This window comes from Eublepharis macularius, chromosome 6 (assembly GCF_028583425.1).
Source record: "Eublepharis macularius isolate TG4126 chromosome 6, MPM_Emac_v1.0, whole genome shotgun sequence".
NCBI lineage: Eukaryota > Metazoa > Chordata > Lepidosauria > Squamata > Eublepharidae > Eublepharis > Eublepharis macularius.
The window spans coordinates 125,478,891-125,501,481 of NC_072795.1; the positions used below are offsets into that span (position 1 = coordinate 125,478,891).

The 22,591-nt window shown below is 45.0% G+C and overlaps 1 protein-coding gene across 3 annotated transcripts in view; it reads left to right on the forward strand.

Moving 5' to 3' along the window:
• NDST2 (N-deacetylase and N-sulfotransferase 2) overlaps positions 1-22,591 on the forward strand; it is a 175,225-nt gene that overhangs the window by 95,884 nt on the left and 56,750 nt on the right. The gene's annotated exons all lie outside the window — the stretch shown is intronic.

Here is a 22,591-nt window from a genome sequence, read left to right on the forward strand (position 1 = left end):
AGGGTTCTGTTGTTAGACCACGAATGGGAGCTCAACGACGGGTGCAGTGGGCTGATCTTCCAGATGTGGGGACACCCGGTTATAGATGTGTTCGCTACGGCGGCGAACGCCAAAGCCCAGACGTTCTGTTCCCGAGCAGGGAGCGATCCGCTCTCTATTGGGGATGCCTTCCTGTTTACGTGGAACCAGGGATTGCATTACATGTTTCCGCCCTTCCCCTTGATAGCCAAGGTCCTGTGCAAAATAGAGGAGGACAGGACAGACTGCATCTTAGTGGCTCCTTTTTGGCCAAGGCAAGTCTGGTTCCCAAGGCTCCTGCAGCTATCTCAGCGGACCTATGTGAGGCTGCCCCCTTGGCAGGATCTTTTGAGGAATGGGGACATTCTTCACCACGACCCCGGGAAGCTGCATCTGGCAGCTTGGCGGATCGTCCCTCCTCATTGAGTTTTTCTACGCAGGTGGAACGGGTCCTCTTGAATGCCCACAAGCCATCTACCCGGCGCTCTTACGAGGCCAAGTGGCGGAGGTTTGAGACCTGGGCACGTGAGAAAGGGGTGGTGCCTACGGATAGCTCCCTAGGGCTGATTTTTGACTATTTGTGCCTCCTGAGGGACCAGGGATTAAGGGTTACCTCCCTCAAGGTTCACCTGGCAGCTATCTCTGCTACCCACTCTCGTGTTGATGGTAGCACGGTTTTTTCCCATCCAAAGTCCCGCCAGTTCCTTAAGGGAATGTTCAACCTCTACCCACCAGTGTCGCCTCCTGTACCACAATGGTCACTGTCTTTGGTGCTGGCACGGCTAATGTTGCCTCCCTTCGAGCCTTTGGCGACCTGCCCCTTGGACCTGCTGTCGTACAAGGTGGCGTTCCTAGTGGCTATAACCTCTGCCAGGAGGGTCAGTGAGCTCTCTGCGCTACGGTCTGACCCCCCCTTCCTTTTATTCCATCCCAATAGGGTGGTATTGCGTCCCTGCCTGGGCTTCCTACCTAAGGTAGTGTCCACTTTTCATCTGTCGCAGGAGATATCGCTTCCTGCATTCTTTCCTCACCCCTCTTCCAAGGGGGAAAAGGCGCTGCACACTCTGGATTTGAAGAGGGCGCTAGCTTTCTATCTGGACAGGACAAAGGGCTTCAGAAAGTGTCCTCACCTGTTCGTGTGTTTTGGGGCCAAGGACAAGGGCAATAGGGCTTCCTCGCAGACTCTGTCCAGGTGGATTGTGACGGCCATTAGTAAGGCCTATTCCCTGGCTGGGGCGAGTTGCCCGCTGCAGGTTAGGGCCCATTCCACGCGGTCCCAAGCTGCCTCTTCGGCTCTCCTCCGGGGGGTTCCGTTGGCCAGCATCTGTAGGGCAGCCACCTGGTCCACGGCTGACACCTTTGTCAGGCATTATGCTGTAGATGTGGATACAGGGCGAGATGTGGCTGTGGCCAGGGCTGTATTGCATTCCCTTTTTTCCTAAGGGGTTCTGGGATGCTACGCTATCATGCTACAATTTTGTAGTTGTATGTTTTATATGTATATATGCTTATATATATTTATTGCATATATCCTTATACAAGTGTGTATATATGGGAGTATATTGTATATATGTGTTATTTTTGTATGTATATTTGTGTATAGTTAGATGTTGTTTACACTTGTTGATGGTTCTTGTGTGATACAATAAAATTGTGTTGGACTTCACCCCACCTTCCTTATTGTGTGAAGCTTGGTACACTCCCATGTGTGGAGGCACAGAAGAACGAAGATGAAAACAGGGTTGACATACCTGTAACTTATGTTCATCGAGTTCTTCTGTGCTGACACACAACCCTCCCTCCTACCCCGCTGTGAATTCCAATGCACAATGCTGTGTGGGCTATAACAGATATTGATGTCTATGCAGGTTGTGGTTATGTGTATTGGTTCAGCGGCGGCAAGGAGAACTGAGGGAAGGGGCCGTTGGTCGCTGGAGGAGCACGTGACCGTTTGGGCGGGAAAACGGTCGCTGAGGCGCGCGACGAACGGCCCCTTCGGAGCTATAGAAGCTATGGAAAATTCTCCGGCGGCTGGCCTGCGCCTGCGCAGTCCCCATGTGTGTCAGCACAGAAGAACTCGATGAACATAAGTTACAGGTATGTCAACCCTGTTTTCTCGAAAGCTTATGCTACAGTAAAGTTGGTTAGTCTTAAAGGTGCTACTGGACTCTTTTCTATTTTGCTACTACAGACTAACACGGCTAACTCCTCTGGATCTATGAATATAGCAAAATACCCTTTATGTGCTAAGTTATATATAATATATTTTACGATCTTAAGGAAGTTAATTTTATATGTGATAAGATGATTGCATATGTTTAAAATTTGCCAAATATTCAGTGTTTTGGGAGTGGTTTTAAATTTTTAAGATAATTTCCAGACTTGGTAAAGGCTCTTGCCTGGTATAAGATGACATCGTTGCAGAATGTTTGAGGCCTTCCATGACATCCGCTTGGTTTCACTGGAATCCAGGCCTGTTTTCATACTTCATTCTCTGGGAACCCTGAACTCTGATTTGTTTACTCATAGAGTAGCTGAATCAGAGGTTGAAGGTCAATTCCTGGCTATGATCAGGACAGGAGCAGAGAGAAGTGGCCAAGCTTAAAAGGTTGCGGAAAAAGGGCCCATCCTCAGGGAGAGATGGACTTGAGGTTATGAACAAGCCCTTTGATTCTTGCTTCTGTTGCCATAACAACAGCAACAAAACCCTTCAAACTCTTCCCTTTGGTTAATTTTTTTGACACACTATCTGTTGCAAGTTTTCCACGCCAGTAGTAGAATTTGCTTTATTCAATAGTTTTAAAAAATCTTTGTCTGATATTTGTGTCCCATTCTTTCTTAAAGGCGCTCAGGGCTGCATTTGTGAGGCTTTCTGAACTTTAGAGTCACAAAAAAAAATCATCTGATCTAGATGAGATAGTGACCTGCTCAAAGTCTGAGCAGGAATTTGAACCCAGATCTTCGCAGAGCACAGCTTCTAGGCAGTGACTACAAACTCAAAACTGTATCTCATAAGTGCTGCTATGGTACGTTTACTGAGGATCTCAGCAAAGTGGTAGAATGGCACCAAATAATCCTGAATTTCTCAAGAAGGCTACTTTGAGGCAGGCTGGAGTCTGTAGAGAGGAAGGTAGGATGCTGTGGCCAGAAATATTTTTTTCACTCTTGGATGCTCAACAATGCAATCCTAAGGGAAGTTGTAACACTCTTCTAAGCCCATTGACTTTAGTGAGTTCGAAGGGTGTAACTGCTTAGAATTGCACTGCAAATAAACCGTGCACACACACACACACACATTTTTAATATTGGGTGCAATTTAGAAAGCAGATGACTCAAAATACTTTAAGACTGGAATGTTGTGCTGCCTGGGTCCATATATAGACACAATTTTTTGCATGCTTTATAACTTCTGCAAGCGGTTATGCTGTTCAAATATAGATTCCTTATTTACTGTTGCATGTTCTGGCCGTGGAGTAGCTTCTGGGAGTTACGGGGAAAACCAGAAGACACAAGGCACTATGGACTATTTATTGTGGAATTAGGCACTCTAGATGTTTCAAGCTAGTTCCCTTCCTCAGAGGTAGAATGCAATCTGGCAAAAGCTTTTATCCAACACCCTGCAGTGAACTTGTAGCAGATTTATAATTCTTCCCCCTGCACACTAGCCTTCTGAATGAAGAATGCAGGAGTGGGCAGCCTCAACATCTGTTGGAAAGGTTCCCAAAGGGAAGGGCGTTCTGGCGATGCTGTAAAATGGAGCTTAAAACTATGGATGTGGTCTCTGGCTTCTCTGTTTTAACATAATGGATTCTTAAAAAAAATAATTTTCATAAGACTATTTTTATTGTATTTACTGTTGTTACCTACCTGACTGTGTCAGGAGAAAGGCAGGGTGTAGAAAGACTGTAAAGAGACAATCTTCTCTATAACTCAGGCTTTTTACATGTCAGATGTTTTTTACTACACGCTTGTGGACGTGTAGGCAAATTTTAAAAGACATCTAGAGTGTCTCCAGTGTGTGTTGATCCAGGGGAGAGCTGTTTGTATGGTATGCAGCCCTCTGTTTCTGTCAGACAACAAGGAATATCCAGTTGAATGGCAAAAGTATCCTTGACTTCCTCCAAACAAGCTTCATGGAATGTATAAGTAAACAGCGGGATGCAGACCAAAGATTGATAATGTAAAAAAAATTATAAATGGAAAAGCTGAGAGTTGTTTTTTGTTTTGTTAACGCCTCCACCCCACCCACCACCCACCACCCACCACCATGGCCTTTAGGGACAATAAAAACAGTGAGCCAGCTCTATGTGAGTGTCTGTCTTTCTTGTGAATAACTTGACATGTGCTGGCCCAAGAACCAGGCCTTGTGTAAACATCCTGGAAGCATCCAGTTACTTGCTGGGAAGCGCATGTGTTCTGCACTTAGTTGCACACGGTGCTGGTGAGTATAGGGTTGCCATCTCTGGCATGGGATATTGCTGGACATCTGGTGCAAAGTGTGGGGTGGTTGGAGTTTGGGATGGGCAGGGAACTCAGCAGAGACGTGATGCTGTACAGTCCACCCTCCAAAGCAGCCATTTTCTCCAGGGAAACTGATCTCTGTATTCTGGAGAACAGTAGTAATTCTGGGTGATCTCCAGGTGCCGCATGGAGGTTGGCATCCCTAGGTAATTTAAACTCTGCAAAATTGTTGTGGCTTCTAGCCCTTGTTGTGCCAAAAGACAGCCCGAAGATGTTGTCTGGAGCAGCTTCTAATTTTAGTTTAATTTAATTTATTAGATTTATATTCCGGCCTCCCCACGTCGGCAGGCTCAAGGCGGATCACAATTTGCGCACGAATTTAAAATTACATCAAATAATTCATTTAGTTTAAAAACTATAAATTATAAAATATCGAAAGATTAAAATACATACATACATACATACATACATATACTCAGCGGCACAATAAAATGCACTATACATATGCAAAGGGCACAATCCTTTAGTCAGCACCAGAGCATTAGGGAATATTCAACAGATGGAGGATGTTACCAGTGGGGAGGGCACAACCCATACTCGACCAAACAGGGGGGCTCTGCCTAGCATCAACCATACGCCTGGCGGAACAGCTCTGTCTTACAGGCCAGGCAGAAGGATAACAAGTCTTGCAGGGCCATAGTATCCTTAGACAGAGCATTCCACCAGACTTGACTCTACAGGACAGTGACAGGACAGCCTGTCACTTTCCCCAGTCAATAAGGAAGGGGAGGGCCCATCTGTTGGAGCATGCTGATCAAGATTATCGGTAGATTCTCCTGTGTTAGTGACCACCTTCCCAAAGACAGTGTAATTGAGAAGACCCTGCTCCAGTCTGGCATCTGCCATCAGTGCCCTTGGTCAAGCCTCTATTTAGGTTTGTGCACCAAAAAAAAGTTGATTTAATTTGGATATGGGTATGAGGAATACCATGAATATTCGATATTCCTGTTATCCGGGACAGATTCTCAATTTGGGTTCCATTTTCTTGGAGAACCCTGAATATATCTGGCCATTATTCCCTATCAGGGAAACTATCCAGGGGGTTGGGGGGTGGGTTATTGTTTAAGCAAAGGCCACCAAATTTGCACGGAATCTAGTCATTCCTGTCCACTAAAGACCACCCCAAAGTTCAGGAAGATTGGACTCAGGAGTCCAGTTCTGTGAATTCCTAAACAAGGTACCTCCACCCACTCTCCATTGTTTCCTATGGGGGAAAACATACTGGGGCTTTCCAGAACAAAGCAACTTTAAGCCCCACCCCCACCCCCAGCCAAAAGCCAGTCCCGATGCAAGTTCCATTCCCATTGCAAGCTGAACCAACAAAGCCCAACAGAACCAAACTAAAACACAGGAACCAACATCAAACCAGACACAAGGCAGAGCAGAATTTCTTTGACATTCATTTCTCCCATTTACATTAATTCTGAGTGTATGCAATAGAGAACCAAACTGACGCAAGGGAACCAGCATCAAATCAGAGAATGCCATCAAAACCAAACTGAAACAAGGGACACTGTTGCAAGCCCAACACAACCAACGTCACTCAACAGCAGTCAAGCAGAACTCAGCGCCAATTTGGGAGCAGCACAGAACACAACCAAGTACCAGTCTACATCCTCAACCACACAGCAGCAGAACCGCCAACCCGGCGCAAGGCAAACACGGTTGCTGGAGATCCCTCTCCCAAGGAAGGCCTCAGAAAATGAGAGGAAGGTGTTCTCTCTCTGCAGTCTGCAGCCAACACTGTCACTTACTGGCTCAAGAGTAGCCTCGGAACAGCTGCAGAAGCTGCCCTTCATCATTGGCCTTTCTGTTCCCTCCCACTCCTCCAATGAAGAAAGTTAACATCACATACAAGAACAACACAACAGCCTTCTTTCTCTAGCTTCATTTTGGGTGTTTATATGGGTTTGCTGCTGCTTGTTTTTGGCATACACGTGCTGTCAAATTCTCTACTTTTCCTCAGGTCTCTGATTCTTCCTGTTCCAGTGGCCGGAGAACTACATTTCAGGTGCTACTTTTCTTAATTTTCTGTACGGATTTGTGCCAAGGTCCAAGGAGTGTGCTGGCTGGGCTTGTGTGTGTGTGTGTGTGTGTGTGTGTTTGGTGGGGGGAAGAATTCCAGTTTGGAGTATGCATTATTGTGCCAACTGGATCAAGTGTCCCTCCTGCTCGAGCGTGTCATGGGTGGGGTTCCAGCAAGTGCTAACAGCATTGATCTGGCGTGCCTGCCAGAACCTGCTTCTGGCACAGTTGAGCGAGTAGCTTTCATGCTGTGCAAGAAGTGACCCGTGATGTGCTGGCATCTTACGATGAGACACCAGAACTCATGAGTCAGAGTGTGTGTTCCAGGTTTGTCAGACGAACCCAGACCCAGAGTGTCCTTCGCCACAAGGTGAAGTTTGTGGACCATGCAGTAAATACACTTGTGGCCCACTTGCTCTTTCAAATTTATTTCACTCTTTTACATGCTTTTACCATCACTTGCTCAAGCTTCTCCCCCACCCCTGGAGCCTTTTTCCTGCTTTCAATTACATTTCTTCACCCATCTTCTCATTATCCTCCTCTCTTCTACCCGAGGCTGTTGGTCTGTTCTCTGTTGACAACATTTCTGCTATTCATGCTTATCTTTCGCCTTTACTTCCTATTATTCTCTGATCAATTTTATTCTTCATTTTCTTCTTTTCCCCATCTCTTTTGATGGTTCCGTATTTCCTTTTTTTGAAACAAACCCGTTGTATGCTTGGCCTTCTTCTATCTTCCTTATTGCAATTTCTTGTTCCTCCTGTTCTTCTCTCTTTATGTATAATTAATCTCTTATTCTCTTGGTAGAACTCGGGTCCAGTAGCACCTTAAAGACCAACAAGATTTCCAGGGTACGATCTTTCAAGAGTCAGAGCTCCCTTTGTCAGAAAGCTCGTACCCTGAAAACCTAGATTAAGGTGCTACTGGACCCCAATTTTGCTCTTCTGCGACAGACCAACATGGCTACCCACCTGAATCAGAGAATCACTTCCATTCCACCCAAACTAAACTAAAGCCAGACAGAATCCAGAGCCAGTGGGGGACCACCACAAAACAGAACCAAGCAAGGCAATGGCAAGCAAGCACAGTTATTGTATAAGATGGATCCCACTTGGCCTCAGGTTGAAAGTGAGAGTGGAGGGTGCGTAATTTGGGGAAACCCAAGTTCTCCTTTCTCTCTGCAGCCACTCTCACTTGCTCTGAGGCAAGCCTGCTTTTTTAACTTTTCTGCAGGGCTATTTGAAGAAGTGTCGCTCCTTCTCAGAGAATCCCATTAGTCAGAGGAGAGCTCCTGCAAGGATTGGCGACTCACTGCCCCCTCCCCGCCTCATTCCCCCTCCTTTCTGCCTCTTCCTCATTCCCCCCTCACTCCTTCCTCTCCCCTGTCTCCCAAAAAGGCAGAAAATACTGAGATTTTTTGCTGTTTCTTTACAAGGGAAATAGCCAAGCTGCATTTCCTGAATTTACCTGGATTTATTCAGGGTCTCAATCCAGGTATCCAGATCAGGTCCACGATTCTCTGTTGTGATCCAGGAAGGTTTGATTTTACCAGATTAGCAAAAATCTGACCCAGATTGCACACCCCTACTCCATTCTTAATTCTATTGCTTGTTTAATTTTCTCTGTATTTCAAGAGTCCGAGCTCCCTTTGTCAGAAAGCTCGTACCCTGAAAGCCTAGATTAAGGTGCTACTGGACCCCAATTTTTCAGGGTCTCAATCCAGGTATCCAGATCAGATCCACGATTCTCTGTTGTGATCCAGGAAGGTTTGATTTCACCAAATTATCAAAAATCAGACCCAGATTGCACACCCCTACTCCATTCTTAATTCTATTGCTTGTTTGATTTTCTCTGTATTTCAGTTTACTCTCTTACTGCTCCTTTCCTCTGGAACTCATTGCTCCATGATGTCCACATCTCTCACTCCTTACAGCTGCTCCAACAACATTTGAAAATGTACTGACGATTCGGTTTCGTTTTCTCAGCCATGTCGGACGCTCCTCTTCGTGGGCTCGAGAGGAAGCGCCCGAGCACCCTGTCCGGGCGGCTGATCTGCGAAGATTAGCCCCCCAAACTCCCAGTGAGGGAGGCTGGGCCCGGGACGCTGCGGGAAGAGCCCCCCGGAATCAATGCGGGGGGTTAATTGCCCGTTTGTCCCTACGGAGGCCGGCGGACATGCGCGGCGCCTCGAGTGCTGCCGGGCCATGGAAAACGGCAAAGAGCAGAATTAGGCGAGAGCCTGCAAGTAATCCCTTCTGATACTACAAGCGTACGTGAAGGAGTGGTGGGATCTGAAGCTAAGAAGGCTTGTTCTTCCCCTTTGCTGAGTTTCAGAATCCGGTTGGCGGTCCCCCCCCCGCTAAAATGGCAACAAAAAAACAAAGTCCTGCCCTGGGCAAGTCAGTTTCGGCTGCCCTAAAGGGAGAGTCGTTGGAGGAGGTAGTGCGGAGGGCGGTTGGTGAAGCTATAAAACCCTTTGTTGACAAGCTGAATGAAACAGATCAAAGGGTGGGCTTAATTGAGAGCGAAGTGAAAACCATTAAGGAAGCAGCGGGGGGGCAGAGAAGTCTGCTCAGGAAAGTGCGTCACTCGTGAAGGCTACGAATAAAGAGCTCAAACTGGTGGAGAATCAGCTGATCGGGCTACAAGTGGAACGAACACAGACAATATTGCGTCTCCAGAATGTGAAAGAGGAGGAAAATGAGGATTTACGGGGTCTGGTCTCGGAACTATTGGCGACACCCGCGAGGGCAACTAAAGAAGAAGTAAAAAGCGCCATTTTGGAAGTCCGTCGGGCTACTTCAAAATATGCAATGAAGCGTCAGTTGCCTCGCGAGATCATCATTGATTTTTCATCTAAGAGGATCCGGGACACTATCCTATATAATTCATACAATGCGGATTTGGACTTTTTGGGTAATAAAGTTAAGATATTGAAAGACGTCCCATTTCTAGTTCGGAAAAGACGTTTTAAGTATAAAAAGTTCGCAGCTCTTCTGAGAGAACGTGGAATAAAGTACAAATGGTTATTTCCGGAAGGAATCTGGTTCAGTCACAAAGATCAAGCTTTCAAGTTATTATCAGAAGATCAACTAAGGGATTTTGAGGATAAAAATCCGGAATTTCAGTGCACCAAGCAAGACGAAAAGGAGAAGTCTGAGGGGGAGGGGGAGGAAATGAGCACTGCGGCTGCAGCTGCTCAGAGAGAATTGCGTCCGGGACCCAGGAGGGGAAGAAAAATTTAATTTGAATTTAAATTGTAATTTGCATTTAGTAAGGTCAACCACTCCATCAATATAATATAAAGCTTTAACTTTTGAATAATGGCAGTATGAAGGGAAAACATGAAACGTAGTGTTTAGTGTTTGTAGATTACCTTCCCCTTTTTCCCCACCCCCCCTTCCCTTTCTCTTTTTTCTCCTTTCCTTCCCATCCCTTGTGCTATTGTAGTCTTTTGTAGTTACTGTTTTGTAGGGTATGTATGTATGTAGTAGTTTTGTATGTTAGATATTGAAAAATAAAAAATATTATAAAAAAAAAATTTGAAAATGTACTTTTTCACTTTTAATGCCTAATGTATGCCTCCCCTTCTCTTTCTCCCCCTGTTGTACCCGTTCCTCTCTTCCTCTTTGTTGTTGCCTTTTTAGAGTAAACCTTCCGGCAGAGACCATTGTTTTAAATATAATTTTAATACAGCACTTAGATTTAGGATAGTGGTGATTTAATTAAGCTGAAGGCTTAATTTTTACAGAGACATCCACCCAAAGTGTTGTAGATCTTATTTCCTCTCCCAGAAATGACAGCTAGCTACCAAAGGGGTTTATTCTTCCTGAAACACCTTCCGGAAAGCTTGCCTGCTAAATACAGTGGCTATGTACTACGCTCACTATTGATCCAAGAGATTGCTTGTTTCGCTGCAAAGGAGGATGACATGTGTCAGGAAACAGCACACCATGGCTACTATATGGAAGATGTGGTAGTGCTTTGTCAAGCTATAAACGTTGAGTGTATCTAACATCCTTGTTAACCCTAGTTAGCATGGCACTACACAACCAGTCTAATTCTGGAGAGCTTGAAAAGTACATAGTACTTTTGAACGAGATTGTAAAGTGAAGTGATTCAAGACAAAGGCCACGTCACATTCAGGCAGTAGTCTGGAACAGTTGTTGCCTCGTCTGTCCAAACTCTCAAGATCTTCCACAGCATAACAAAGTGAGATGTAGTGCTTTTCTGAAGTCTTTCTTCTTGAAAAATGAATTTGTAAAGGGGATTTTAAAATGTTTCCTTTTTAAAGTTTTAGATGAGCTCAAGGATAGATGGATAAGGGCTATTTGGCAATGTCAAAGTTAGAGACGGGATACTCAAGAATACTAGGTATAAGTTTTTGAGACCCAAAGCTCTCAGTGTCAGATACCCGTCTCAAAAGCTTAGACTCTGAAAATTCGGTTGGTCTTTAAGGTACTACTGGGCTTGACGCTTGCTCTTCCACCGCAGACCAACATGGCTACCAACCTGAAAGAATGCAAGGGACACACAGAGGGGGTGGTAAAATTCTCAGCCCATCATTGTCAAAGATGGAGTGCAGACCAGATGGACTTCGACATGGTTCAGCAAGCTGTTATTCTCATATTATATCTTTCCGGCTTGGGACTAAAAACACAAATATTTTTGCTTGATTTAACAATAAATTTAGACTGAGCTATGCACTGGAGACAATTCCAAGCACCAGCTTATACGTTTGCACCCTTCTAAATGTAAGGGAACCGTTTTCTGTTGCTTATTTTTATTTTATTTATGTCATTTATAGTCTGCCTTTCTCACTGAGACTCAAGAAGGATTACTTAGTGCGCTTGTTCATTTACATTGCATGCTTGAAAATAACAGTAAAAGATTTTATTGAAGAAGAGGCAACCAGGCCAGAACAAGACAAGGAAGAAGAAAGCTTATTGTCCAGGAACTTGAGCAGAACATCCGGGGAAAACTTAGTGGCTGTCGTTGCTACTTGCTACCTGTGACATAAGTTGAGTCAAGGTTTCCCTGGTCTGATAGCGTCCTTTTTGCAGATAGATGTGAGCACTGGGGCCAAATTTGTGTAAGGAGCACAACGCAAGGGGAGGAAGGACTTCAGCCTTCCCTCCTGGGCTGTTTTCCGAGAAGAAATTATCACGGGGGCATATCTACCCCTCCGTGTGAAGACTGAGACATTAATTCTGTTGGAAACCTTCACTTGCCTGTGTTGCCTGTTATCCCATGAGACCATTCTCTTTCCCCCCATCATCCCCTTCTCTACGAAAAGGAATATTATTAGTTATGCACTAGAATAGGGTTTCCCAGCCTGTGGGTCAGCAGGAAGCCTCTGAAAGTGGGTCACAGGCCAGTCCTCCCTAATGGCTGCTCTCTTTGCATTGCTCTCTTTCTCTCCTCTTCCTCCACGCCAGCTTTTTACATTCTCACTTCTCCCACTCTTTGCAACAATCATGGGTGGGGGAAACATCGAGCAGCTAGTCATTTTACAAGTATACATATTTTCCTTCGTATAATAATATTTCTGAAGTAAAATCATAACATCTGAAGTGGCTCCTATAAGAACCAACTTCGGTGTTTAATTTGAGGAAAGGCTGTGACTGGTAATTTGGAAACAAAGACCTTACCCTGGAAACAGTATCTTCCATATCATGCACTACTTGTTTTTCATCACTGCTGTCATGATCCCCTAGGGTTGCCAAGTCCCCCTGGCCTCCCAGTGGGACGTGGGGGACCCGGCACTTACCTTCCCCACTTCTTCCTCGCGTGTGCACTCCCTCCCAGCCCGCACAATGACATCATTTCCAGGAAGTGACATCACTGCATGGACCGTAGCCACCCTGGGGAACGTGGGAGTGCTCCTGCAGAGTGCAGGAATGCTCCCGCACTCCACAGTGGCCCGATTTGGGCCAGATCGGGTCTGTGGGAGCACATCCCCAGAAGGCACGTTCCTCCCCCACTGGCCAGGTAAGTGGGGGTGAAGGGTGGTAGTGGGGGATCCCCCACCCCCAGCAGGGGACTGGCAACCCTATGTCCCCCTCTGACCAAGCCACTGATTCAGACCTGGAGGGCTCGGAGGAAGATCCAGAGGGCCAGGATGGGCCTGGTGCTGCAGAGGCACTGACTGCCCATGCCCCAGAGACCATGCTACCAGAGCCTGCAAGCAAGGCCCCAGTCAACCATGTCCCAGCAGCATCTGAGACCTCTTCTCCTGAGCCTGCAAGCATGTCCAAGCCACCTGCCTCAGAGACCACCATTGGAGCCCCACCAGGCAGGGCCCATAGTCCCTCCAGATAGCCTCCCATGTCGAGTGAGCAATGTCAGCAAAGGATCCAAGCAGAAGTAGCAGAGAACTGGTACAAGGCTGGCAACACGCTACCTCGCTGCTGATTCAGGTCAGGACGCTGACAGGAAGGCTTCTTTGCAGGCCTTGGCCAGAGCAGAGCAGGTGCAGATCACCCCTCAGCCTATTTAGCCTGATGCTTGGCAGACCTTCCATGCTGGATCAACTGGTTTATTTTGTGCAAGCCTTGTGTTCCAACTCCAAGCTGTAGAAAATGAATGCTGGGCTAGATGGGTGCCAAGGTCATACTTTGCCTAGGGCAGCAGAAAACTTTGGGCTGACCCTGGATAGGTCACCGTACCAGATAAATTTGGACTTGTGCGTCACCTTATCCAAAAGGCTGGGAACCACTGCACTGGAAACTTCGCTACAACCTGTCCTTTTCTGTTGCCTATGCATTTAGTGGCCTTGCATCTGAGATTGACAGGTATCTTTTATTTTAATCTTCTTGAATCTCTTCGTTTTGCACAGTGCCCTTGATCTCTCTCCACTTTTCTTCTTCTTTGCCCTACACCTGCAGTAATCTTTTTGAACAGATTCCATGATGTTATCTCTTGTTCTTTTAAGAAATGCACAGAAAATGTTTTTGTTTGATTTGGGGGAGTTTAACCCACCCACCCCCAACCCAGGGGAGTATAAAAAAAGGTAAAGGTAGTCCCCTGTGCAAGCACCAAGTCATTACTGACCCATGGGGGGACGTTGCATCATGACATTTTCTTGGCAGACTTTTTGTTACGGGGTGTTTTGCCATTGCATTCCCCAGTCATCTACACTTTACCCCCTGGAAACTGGGTACTCATTTTACTGACCTCTGAAGGATGGAAAGCTGTGTCAACCTTGAGCTGGCTACCTGAACCCGGCTTCCGCCAGAATCGAACTCAGGTCATGAGTAGAGCTTGGGCTGCAGTACTGCAGCTTACCACTCTGTGCCATGGGGCTCTTACAGTTTTATTCTGAAGTGGTCCTAATTCTTGGATTTGAGAATCTGTACAGGTTGGGGCCACTTCAGAGTTAGGTAGATGGTATTTTGAATTCCAGAGTGAGTTTTTATTATCTTAGTTTGACTGTCGTATTGTTAGCATATTCTTATTCTGTCCTTTCCTGCTACCTGACCCCTAAATGTTGATATCTGGAAAGCAGAAATGGTCAGATTGGGAAAGGAAAAGGATTGCAAGATAGGGTATGGCTGCACAGAAGGAGAGAGCAGGGCAAGAATAAAGAGAAGAAGAAGAATCAAGGGGAGTGACAGGAGGACAAAGGAGCCACTCCCAAAGAGGAAGAGATTGATCAGTGAAAAATGAGAGGAAGGGAGTGGAAGAAACAGAGACAAATCAATAAATTAATAAGAAGAGACTCAAGAAGAGATTGCAAAGTATTGTTAAAAAGGCACGGGTTGGGGGAGAATTCATATAACTCCTTCCAGACAAGGTTGAAGCTTGCCAGCCTCCTCAGCTAGCAGTAACACATTGTCTCCTCCAATATGAAGATCTCTCTTGGAGAAGAAATCTCTTGGGCTATTATAGTGTTTTCCTACTTTTGACTTGGTTTGTTATTCGTATGGGTGAAAGGAAATGGCTAGTGAAAAGCTTTATCCAGACAAATACATGAAGCGTATCTAACAGGGAATTGATTCTGCAATCTTCCCGTTCACATACAACCAGTTTCTCATTGCGGCACCTGTCACTGTCTTGTTTAAGACAGTGGTACTCACACTGCAGGTCGCAGAGAGCCGCATTCACATACCATCAACCAAAAGAGTGCCATTTACTCTGGCATGAGGCCTGCTCCTCGGGGAGGATCACAGCGTACCTGTTTCTCTGGCAGTGGCTGTTTCAAGGTGGAAAACCACCTGCCAACCACAATGCCCCCCAGGCAAAGGCGTTGCACGCTGTCCTGAAACATGAGTAGTAGCCATACTGAGGACTAAAAAGCCCCAGGTGGCATGTCAGAGAGCCACGGGTGGCTCCTGAACCACTGAATATTGCTACTTTAAGGTTTATAAGCTGCTTTGGACATGGACTGTGGCTCAGTGGTAGAACATCTGCTTTGAATGCAAGAGGTCCCAAGTTCAATCCCTGGCATCTTCCGCTAAAAGAATCAGAAAGTGGATGACATGAAAGACCTTTGCCTCAAACTCTGGAGAACTGCTGCCAGTCAGAACAGACAATGTGTACTTTGGTAGACCAGTGACCTGAATCAGGATTAGGCGGCTGAATGTGCCAGGAGCTTGTTTATTTTATCTTTTGTAGGGTGATTAGTATGATGGCGTCATCCTGTGTGGAATGTATTTGTTCATGTGTGACTATAAAATGGGCTAAATAATATGCAAATGAAACACAGGGAGGATGAGCAGAAAATAGAAGGTTATTTGAAGTCTTATTAGCCAAGATACCAAGTTATATACCAGAATTTATTTTAAAGTTTTTAAACTGAATCTTGGGGGAAAGCCGACAGGAGACGAAATGTCTCTGGTTCGGGATGGTTCATCTCAAAGAGATGAAGGGTTAGCTGTCAGTTTCTATAGACAAATGGATTAGAGTTGTCCACTGAGACAGCGACAAATAATATGGACTGCCTGGCAAGGTCTTGCAGCAGGAGGAAGGTTGCGGGCCCAACGTGCCTGTGAAATTATAGATGTTTGTAGGCGAATGCTAGAAGTGTCCGAGGTAAAATTGAGGAGTTGGAATGCTTAGTGTTGGGGGGAAACATAGACATTGTGGGCATTACAGAAGCTTGGTGGGATGAGGAAAATCAGTGGGATAGAGCAATTCCTGGATATAAATTATATCGTAAGGATAGGGAGGGAAGGGTTGGAGGAGGGGTGGCTCTGTATGTCAGAGAGGATATACAGTCCAGTAAGATTGAGAAGGTAAGAGAATTAGATTCACTTCTGGAAATGCTATGGATTAAAATAGCGGGCCCAAAAGGAAACTTAACTCTAAGAGTTTGTTATCGCCCACCATATCAAAAGATAGAGGATGATTATAACATGATGAAAGAAATAAGGATAGCGGCTAGACGAAATAACTGTAGTAATAGGTGATTTCAGTTACCCACACATTGATTGGGTCAACATGTATTCAAGTCGGGAGAAAAAGACTGAGTTTCTAGACACTCTCAATGACCATGCTATGGAGCAGATGGTTGCAGAACCTACCAGGGGAGAGGCGATCCTGGACTTGGTCCTAAGTAATGCCCAAGATCTGGTGAGAGATGTAAAAGTGGTTGCACTGCTTGGGAACAGTGACCATAATGCTATTGAGCTGAGCATTTGCATAAATAGGGAGTTGTCCAAAAAGACCAACACAACCACTTTTAACTTTAATAGGGGTAACTTCTCTGAGATGAGGGGGCATGTGAAGAAGAAACTGAAAGGAAAGGTCAAAAGGGTCAAAACCCTTGGGGAAGCTTGGAGACGATTTAAAACTACAATCCCAGAAACTCAGATAAAATATATACCGCAGGTTAGGAAAGGCACAAATAGGTATAAATAAAGGCCTGCGTGGTTAACAAACAAAGTAAAGGAAGTTATAAAAGAAGAAAGTTTCCTTTAAAAGGTGGAAAGCTAGTCAGAGTGAGGTATATAAAAGGGAACACAGGCTGTGGCAAAGAAAATGCAAGTCTGTGATCAGGCAGGCAAAAAGGGACTATGAGGAACACATTGCAAAAAACATAAAGAACAACAATAAACATTTCTTCAAATATATTAGAAGCAGAAAACCAGTCAGGGAGGCAGTGGGTCCCCTGGATGATCAAGGGGTAAAAGGATTACCGAAGGACAATAGGGAAATGGCTGAAAAACTTCTGTCTTCACTGTAGAAGATGAGAGGTGCTTGCCCACTCCAGAACCGCTGATTTCTGGAGGAGTGTTGAGAGACCTGAGTCAGATTGAGGTAACAAGAGAGGAGGTCCTATGACTGATAGACAATTGAAAAACTAACAAGTCATCAGGCCTGGATGGCATACATCCAAGAGTTCTGAAAGAACTCAAATGTGAACTTGTGGATCTCCTGACAAAGATATGTAACCTTTCATTAACATCTGCCTCCATTCATGAGGACTGGAAGGTAGCTAATGTCACCCCCATCTTTAAAAAGGGTTCCAGAGGAGATCTGGGAAATTACAGGCCAGTCAGTCTAACGTCAATACCAGGTAAGGTGGTGGAAACCGTTATTAAAGAGAATTCGTAGGCACATTGATGAACAAAAGCTATTGAGGAAGACTCAGCGTGGGTTCTGTAAGGGAAGATCTTGTCTCACAAACCTGTTAGAGTTCTTTGAGGGAGTGAACAAACATGTGGACAAGGGGGAACCAATAGATGATGTCTACCAGGACTTCCAGAAAGTTTTTGATAACGTTCCTCATCAAAGGCTGCTAAGTAAGCTCAATAGTCATGGGGTAAAAGGACAAATCCTCTTGTGGATCAAAAACTGGCCAATGAATAGGAAACAGAGTGAGTATAAATGGGCAATATTCACAGCGGAGGGTGGTGCAGTGGGGTACCGCAGGGCTCAGTATTGGGTCTGGTGCTTTTTAACTTGTTCATTAATGATTTGGAGTTGGGAGTAAGCTGTGAAGTGGCTAAGTTTGTGGATAACACTAAATTGTTCAGGGTGGTGAGAACCAGGGAGGATTGTGAGGCACTCCAAAGGGATCTGTCAAGGCTGGGCGAGTGGGCGTCAACATGGCAAATGAGCTTCGACGTGGCCAAGTGCAAAGTAATGCACATTGAGGCCAAAAATCCCAAATATAAATACACAATGATGGGGTCCAAACTGGTGGAGAGATCTTGGGAGTAGTGGTAGATAACTCACTGAAAATGTCAATACAGTGTGCGACGGCAATAAAAAAGGCCAGCGCTATGCTGGGGATTATTAGGAAGGGAATTGAAAACAAATCAGCCAGTATCATAATGCCCCTGTATAAATCAATGGTACAGCCCCATTTGGAATACTGTGTACAATTCTGGTCACCACACCTCAAAAAAGATATTATAGAACTGGGAAAAGTGCAGAAAAGGGCAACTAGAATGATTAAAGGGATGGAACACTTCCCCTATGAAGAAAGGTTAAAGCGCTTGGGGCTCTTTAGCTTGGAGAAACGACGACTGAGGGGTGACATGATAGATAGAAGTTTACAAGATTATGCATGGGATAGAGAAGGTAGAGAAAGAAGTATTTTTCTCACTTTCTCACAATACAGGAACTCGTGGGCACTCAATGAAAATGCAGAGCAGTCGGGTTAGAATAGATAAAAGGAAGTGCTTCTTCACCCAAACACATGGAATTCACTGCCACAGGAGGTGGTGGTAGCTTCAAGCATAGACAGTTTCAAGAGGGGATTGGATAAACATATGGAGCAGAGGGCCATCAGTGGCTATTAGCCACAAGATATAGATGGAACTCTCTGTCTAGGGCAGTAATGCTCTGTATTCTTGGTGTTTATGGGGGGCAATCAGTGGGAGGGCTTCTAGTGTCCCTTCCTCACTGGCAGACCTCCTGAGGACACCTGGGTTTTTTTGGCCACTGTGTGACACAGAGTGTTGGACTGGATGGGCCACTGGCTTGATCCAACATGGCTTCTCTTATGTTCTTAAAATTTTGTAGCCCATGTTTAAGGTAAACACCAGTGATAACAGTAGTTTATGCAAAGTAGAAACCAAACCATTTGTGAACATCTTCACAAATATGCAAAGAACATTTTGGTTTGCAAATCATTTGACATGATGAATGTGTAGCGGACCAACAGGTGTTCTCTGGTATGTTAGATGGCCTAAGAAACACTGGGATATCCATACATCCATATGCAGTACATATAAATATGCATACAGATTTTACATGCCCTCTACCTTGACGCTCAACTAGCTCTTAGGCGCTGGGTAAAAATATCTCTTTTCAGCGGGGCTTTTAGATAACCTTTTATCTGTTTGGAATATTTTAACTCCCTCTATCTCTTGCATATAGTATAGGCATATTCCTGTATCTCTGTTGCAGTCAGAAATGGAGTGGTGGCATAATAATTTTTTTAACAGTTTGAGTTCTGATCAGCTTTCTGCACTATCACTCTGCTGTGCTAGCCTGTTTTCCATTTCTTCTGTATTCTTGGAATACCTTCCTTCCACTTTTCAATATAGCTGATTCTCAACATGGCCCCATCTGTGGATACTTAAATACAGAGATTGGAGCTGTGGACAGACAAGAAAAAGGAGGGGAAAGCCCCAGGTTTTCAGAAAAATCTGAAATCTAAAAATCCTCTCCTCCACAAAACAATAGAAGCAGTGCCTATATCTTTAAGAAAAGAGATCTAAGTGGATGTTGGGAGGTTGCTAGGTAACTGCAACAATATTGCCAGCCTTCAATGTTTGGTTTGTCAATAAAAAGTGAAGGAGGGCTGTTTCAAGTCTATTTTCTTTTCTCAGTCCATCCTTTCCTAGTGGTCATTTACTGGCCACCACACAACTCACCTGAATGACTTGTTACCTACCACATGACTTAGCCAGGGAGAGGCTGCCAGAGGATGGGAAGGAGGGAAAGCTGAGAGCCAACATGGTATAGTGGTCAGAGTTCCAGAATAATATCTGAGAGACCCGTGTTCAGATTCTCGCTATTCCATGAGGGCTTGCCGGGAGATCTTGGACCAGTCAAACACTCTCAGCCTAATTTCACTCATAAGCAGGGCTTTTTTTCTGGGAAAAGAGGTGATGGAACTCAAGACCACAAAATGACATCACTTTGGCTCAGCTGGAACAAGGGGAGAGTTTTTTAAAGTTTAAATTGCCCTTGGTGAAAATGGTCACATGGCTGGTGGTCTCGCCCCCTGATCTCCAGACAGAGGGGAGTTTAGATTGCCCTCTGCGCCACTCGGCAGTGCAGAGGGCAATCTAAACTCCCCTCTGTCTGGAGATCAGGGGGCGGGGCACTTGGCCATGTGACCATTTTCTAGAGGTTCCGGAACTCCATTCCCCCACGTTCCCGCTGAAAAAAAGCCCTGCTCATAAGGTTGGTGTGAGGACAAATAAAGGAGAGGAGAATGATGTCAAGCTGCCTTGGGTCCCCATGAGGGGGCGAAAGGTGGGGTATAAATGAAGTAAATAAATAATAAAAAACAGAAAAATTGGTTTTCAGGTGGGAGGGAAAGCAGAGAGGGAAAGAGGTGCTGCCAGGAGGAAAGAGGGAATAGCGTGGGGAAGTGGATACAGGGGAGAAATAAAGTGACCCTGCGAGTCCTTGCAGGTTCCCTGCTTATCCATGCTCTAATATTTGTGATTAAATGAGCAGAGTTGACTGAGCTGACTTTTGGCATCCAGTGTGGTTGGTGGTTCTTCAGTTGTGCAAAAAGGAGGACCTACCGAACATCCCACCCCTCCAGCTTCTTTCCCCACATCCCATCTGTTTATGTAAGAAATCTCAGCAGAGATCGTTGGGAGAGGAGAGAATTTCATCTTCCAAATATGTTATGCAAGTTGGGTCATATTCCTGTAATGTTAATTCCTATTTGTATATGTGAGGCTTAAGTATCCTCGGTGCAGTTGTTATGGGAGGTAGCAATGTAATTTTCAAAATATTTTATCATTTAGACAAGGTTGAAATACCTAAGAATGTTTGTCTGCATTCATGTAAACTTTGCATTCAGGACCAGGTTTTAAGCTGTGGCTTGCAATCAGGCTATTGCATTTAGGATTCCTGTACTTTAAATGAATGGTTTCTCTCTTAATGGCATTCAGTTGTGGTCTTTGGGCCACCCACATGGTTGTCCATATGCCTTCTGTTTCTGCTCAGCACCTGTTGCACTTAAGCTTTAATTTTCTGCCAAATCTTCCTGCAAATGGAAATTCCTGGGTGATTGATGCTCAAAAACACACGAAGGCACAAATCCCGTAGATCTGTTTCTTATCACATAGTAAACAAAAGCTGACTAATACCAAAGCTTTTACACAGACAGCTTTCTGATACAGAAAGAGCCTTGGCTGTGGCTCATTTCCAAAGCATCTATGGCTCAGAGTGCTGTACATGGTTCCTCCTATTTTTTATTTGTACAACGATCCTGTGAGGGAGGTTATGCTGAGAGAGAGAGAGAGAAAGGGGGGGTGAGTGATTGGCTCAAGCTCATGACTGAGTAGGGATTTGAACTGGTCTCCCCGGGATCCAGTTTAACCATTGCTCCACAGTGGTTCTCACAGACTTGTATAAATTGAAGAACCTCTGAAATTGGTTGCCTCTCTTGTGGTAACAGTAAGAGAAAACAGATTTGTACAATGAGGAGACTAGGCAGGTAGCTGTGTGAGTCTAGATTTAGTGTAGCTTTCTTTGAGTGGGAAATTGCAAGGATTCTTATTATGCTGCTGTGTCAAAGATAGTCGGTGTATGAGCTCAAATCCACGGCTTGGTTTTTCACTCAGGATATAGACTGTTGTGCTGTGCTGTGAGCGAGTTTGACAACAGCCGTGCATGCTCTCTTCTGCTGATGGCAGCTAATGTGCAGTGCATTGGTTGACCCTTCTGTGGAGTTGTCCATTTTGTCCTTCTGAATGTGTATGTGGGGAGTGATTAGGAGGAAAGCCGCTGTATGCAGAATGTGTTCTGTATGAACCAGCCCAGAATGAGGCAGTGATAATTTCATGTACACCTTTCTTGTGAAGGTGTCCATGAAGAGGTGCTCTGTGTAAGGCTTTTCCCACACCGCACTATTCCTGACTTGAGTAATATACAGCATATCTTTTCTCTGAATTTTCTCCTGTGTTGACATATTAGTGTGTAATTGAAGATTGTTTTTTATGCAATAAATGGCTTCCAAATGCCTGTGCTTGTTGTTTGAAGACATTAGTGACCTGCCTGTAAAGTAGGGCTAGGGGGGAACTGGTTTACAACACTAAGCAGGTAACTAGGGGTGAGACTTGCATAGAAAAAACTGGTGGGTTGTGTGCAATGTGTAAAAGATGGAGGGGACAGCCATCAACCTTCCATTTCAGTTGCTTGGATTCAGACTTGGAGAGCAAAAGGAACTTGCAGAAGTAGACCGTCCCCTACTGCAATCTTCTGCTCAGGGTCCAGGGACTCTACAGCAAAGTTGCTTGTGGCGCTGGAAGCTGCACTGAGCAAAATCATCTGTGTTTCCTTCTGCCAATACAAGTATGGCTCCAACTCAGACAGAGGCTGATTCCGCACACGTTGGATAATGCACTTTCAGTGCACACTATCAATTGTTTAAGGTGAATTTTTTGTTCCATACACAAAAAAATCCATTCCAAATGATCTATAAAGAGGATTGGAAGTGCATTATCCAACGTGTGCGGAATCACTCAGAGTCTAAACTTGAGAGACAATGGACTGGTGAAGAGTTGTAGTGCTCTACTATAGTGAGTATGTATTTATTTTTATTAAATGTATAGACCGTTTCCTAGTCAAATCTCTCAAAGCAGATACAAGCCCGCATCACATGAATTGCAGTGACAACTGGCAATTATTTAATAGAACTGGTTGCTAAAAAAACCAAGGGGAAAAGTCCAGAGGGTCACTTTTGTTGACAGTGTCAATAAAAACTCTCTTTCTCTCTCTCTCTCTCTCCCTCCCTCCCCCCTGCCCCCCAGTGGATAGGCAAGAAATCTTGTTGGAGTAATACAGCTTTCTTTTTATCCGTGCCAGTCTCCATCTTGCATTGAAG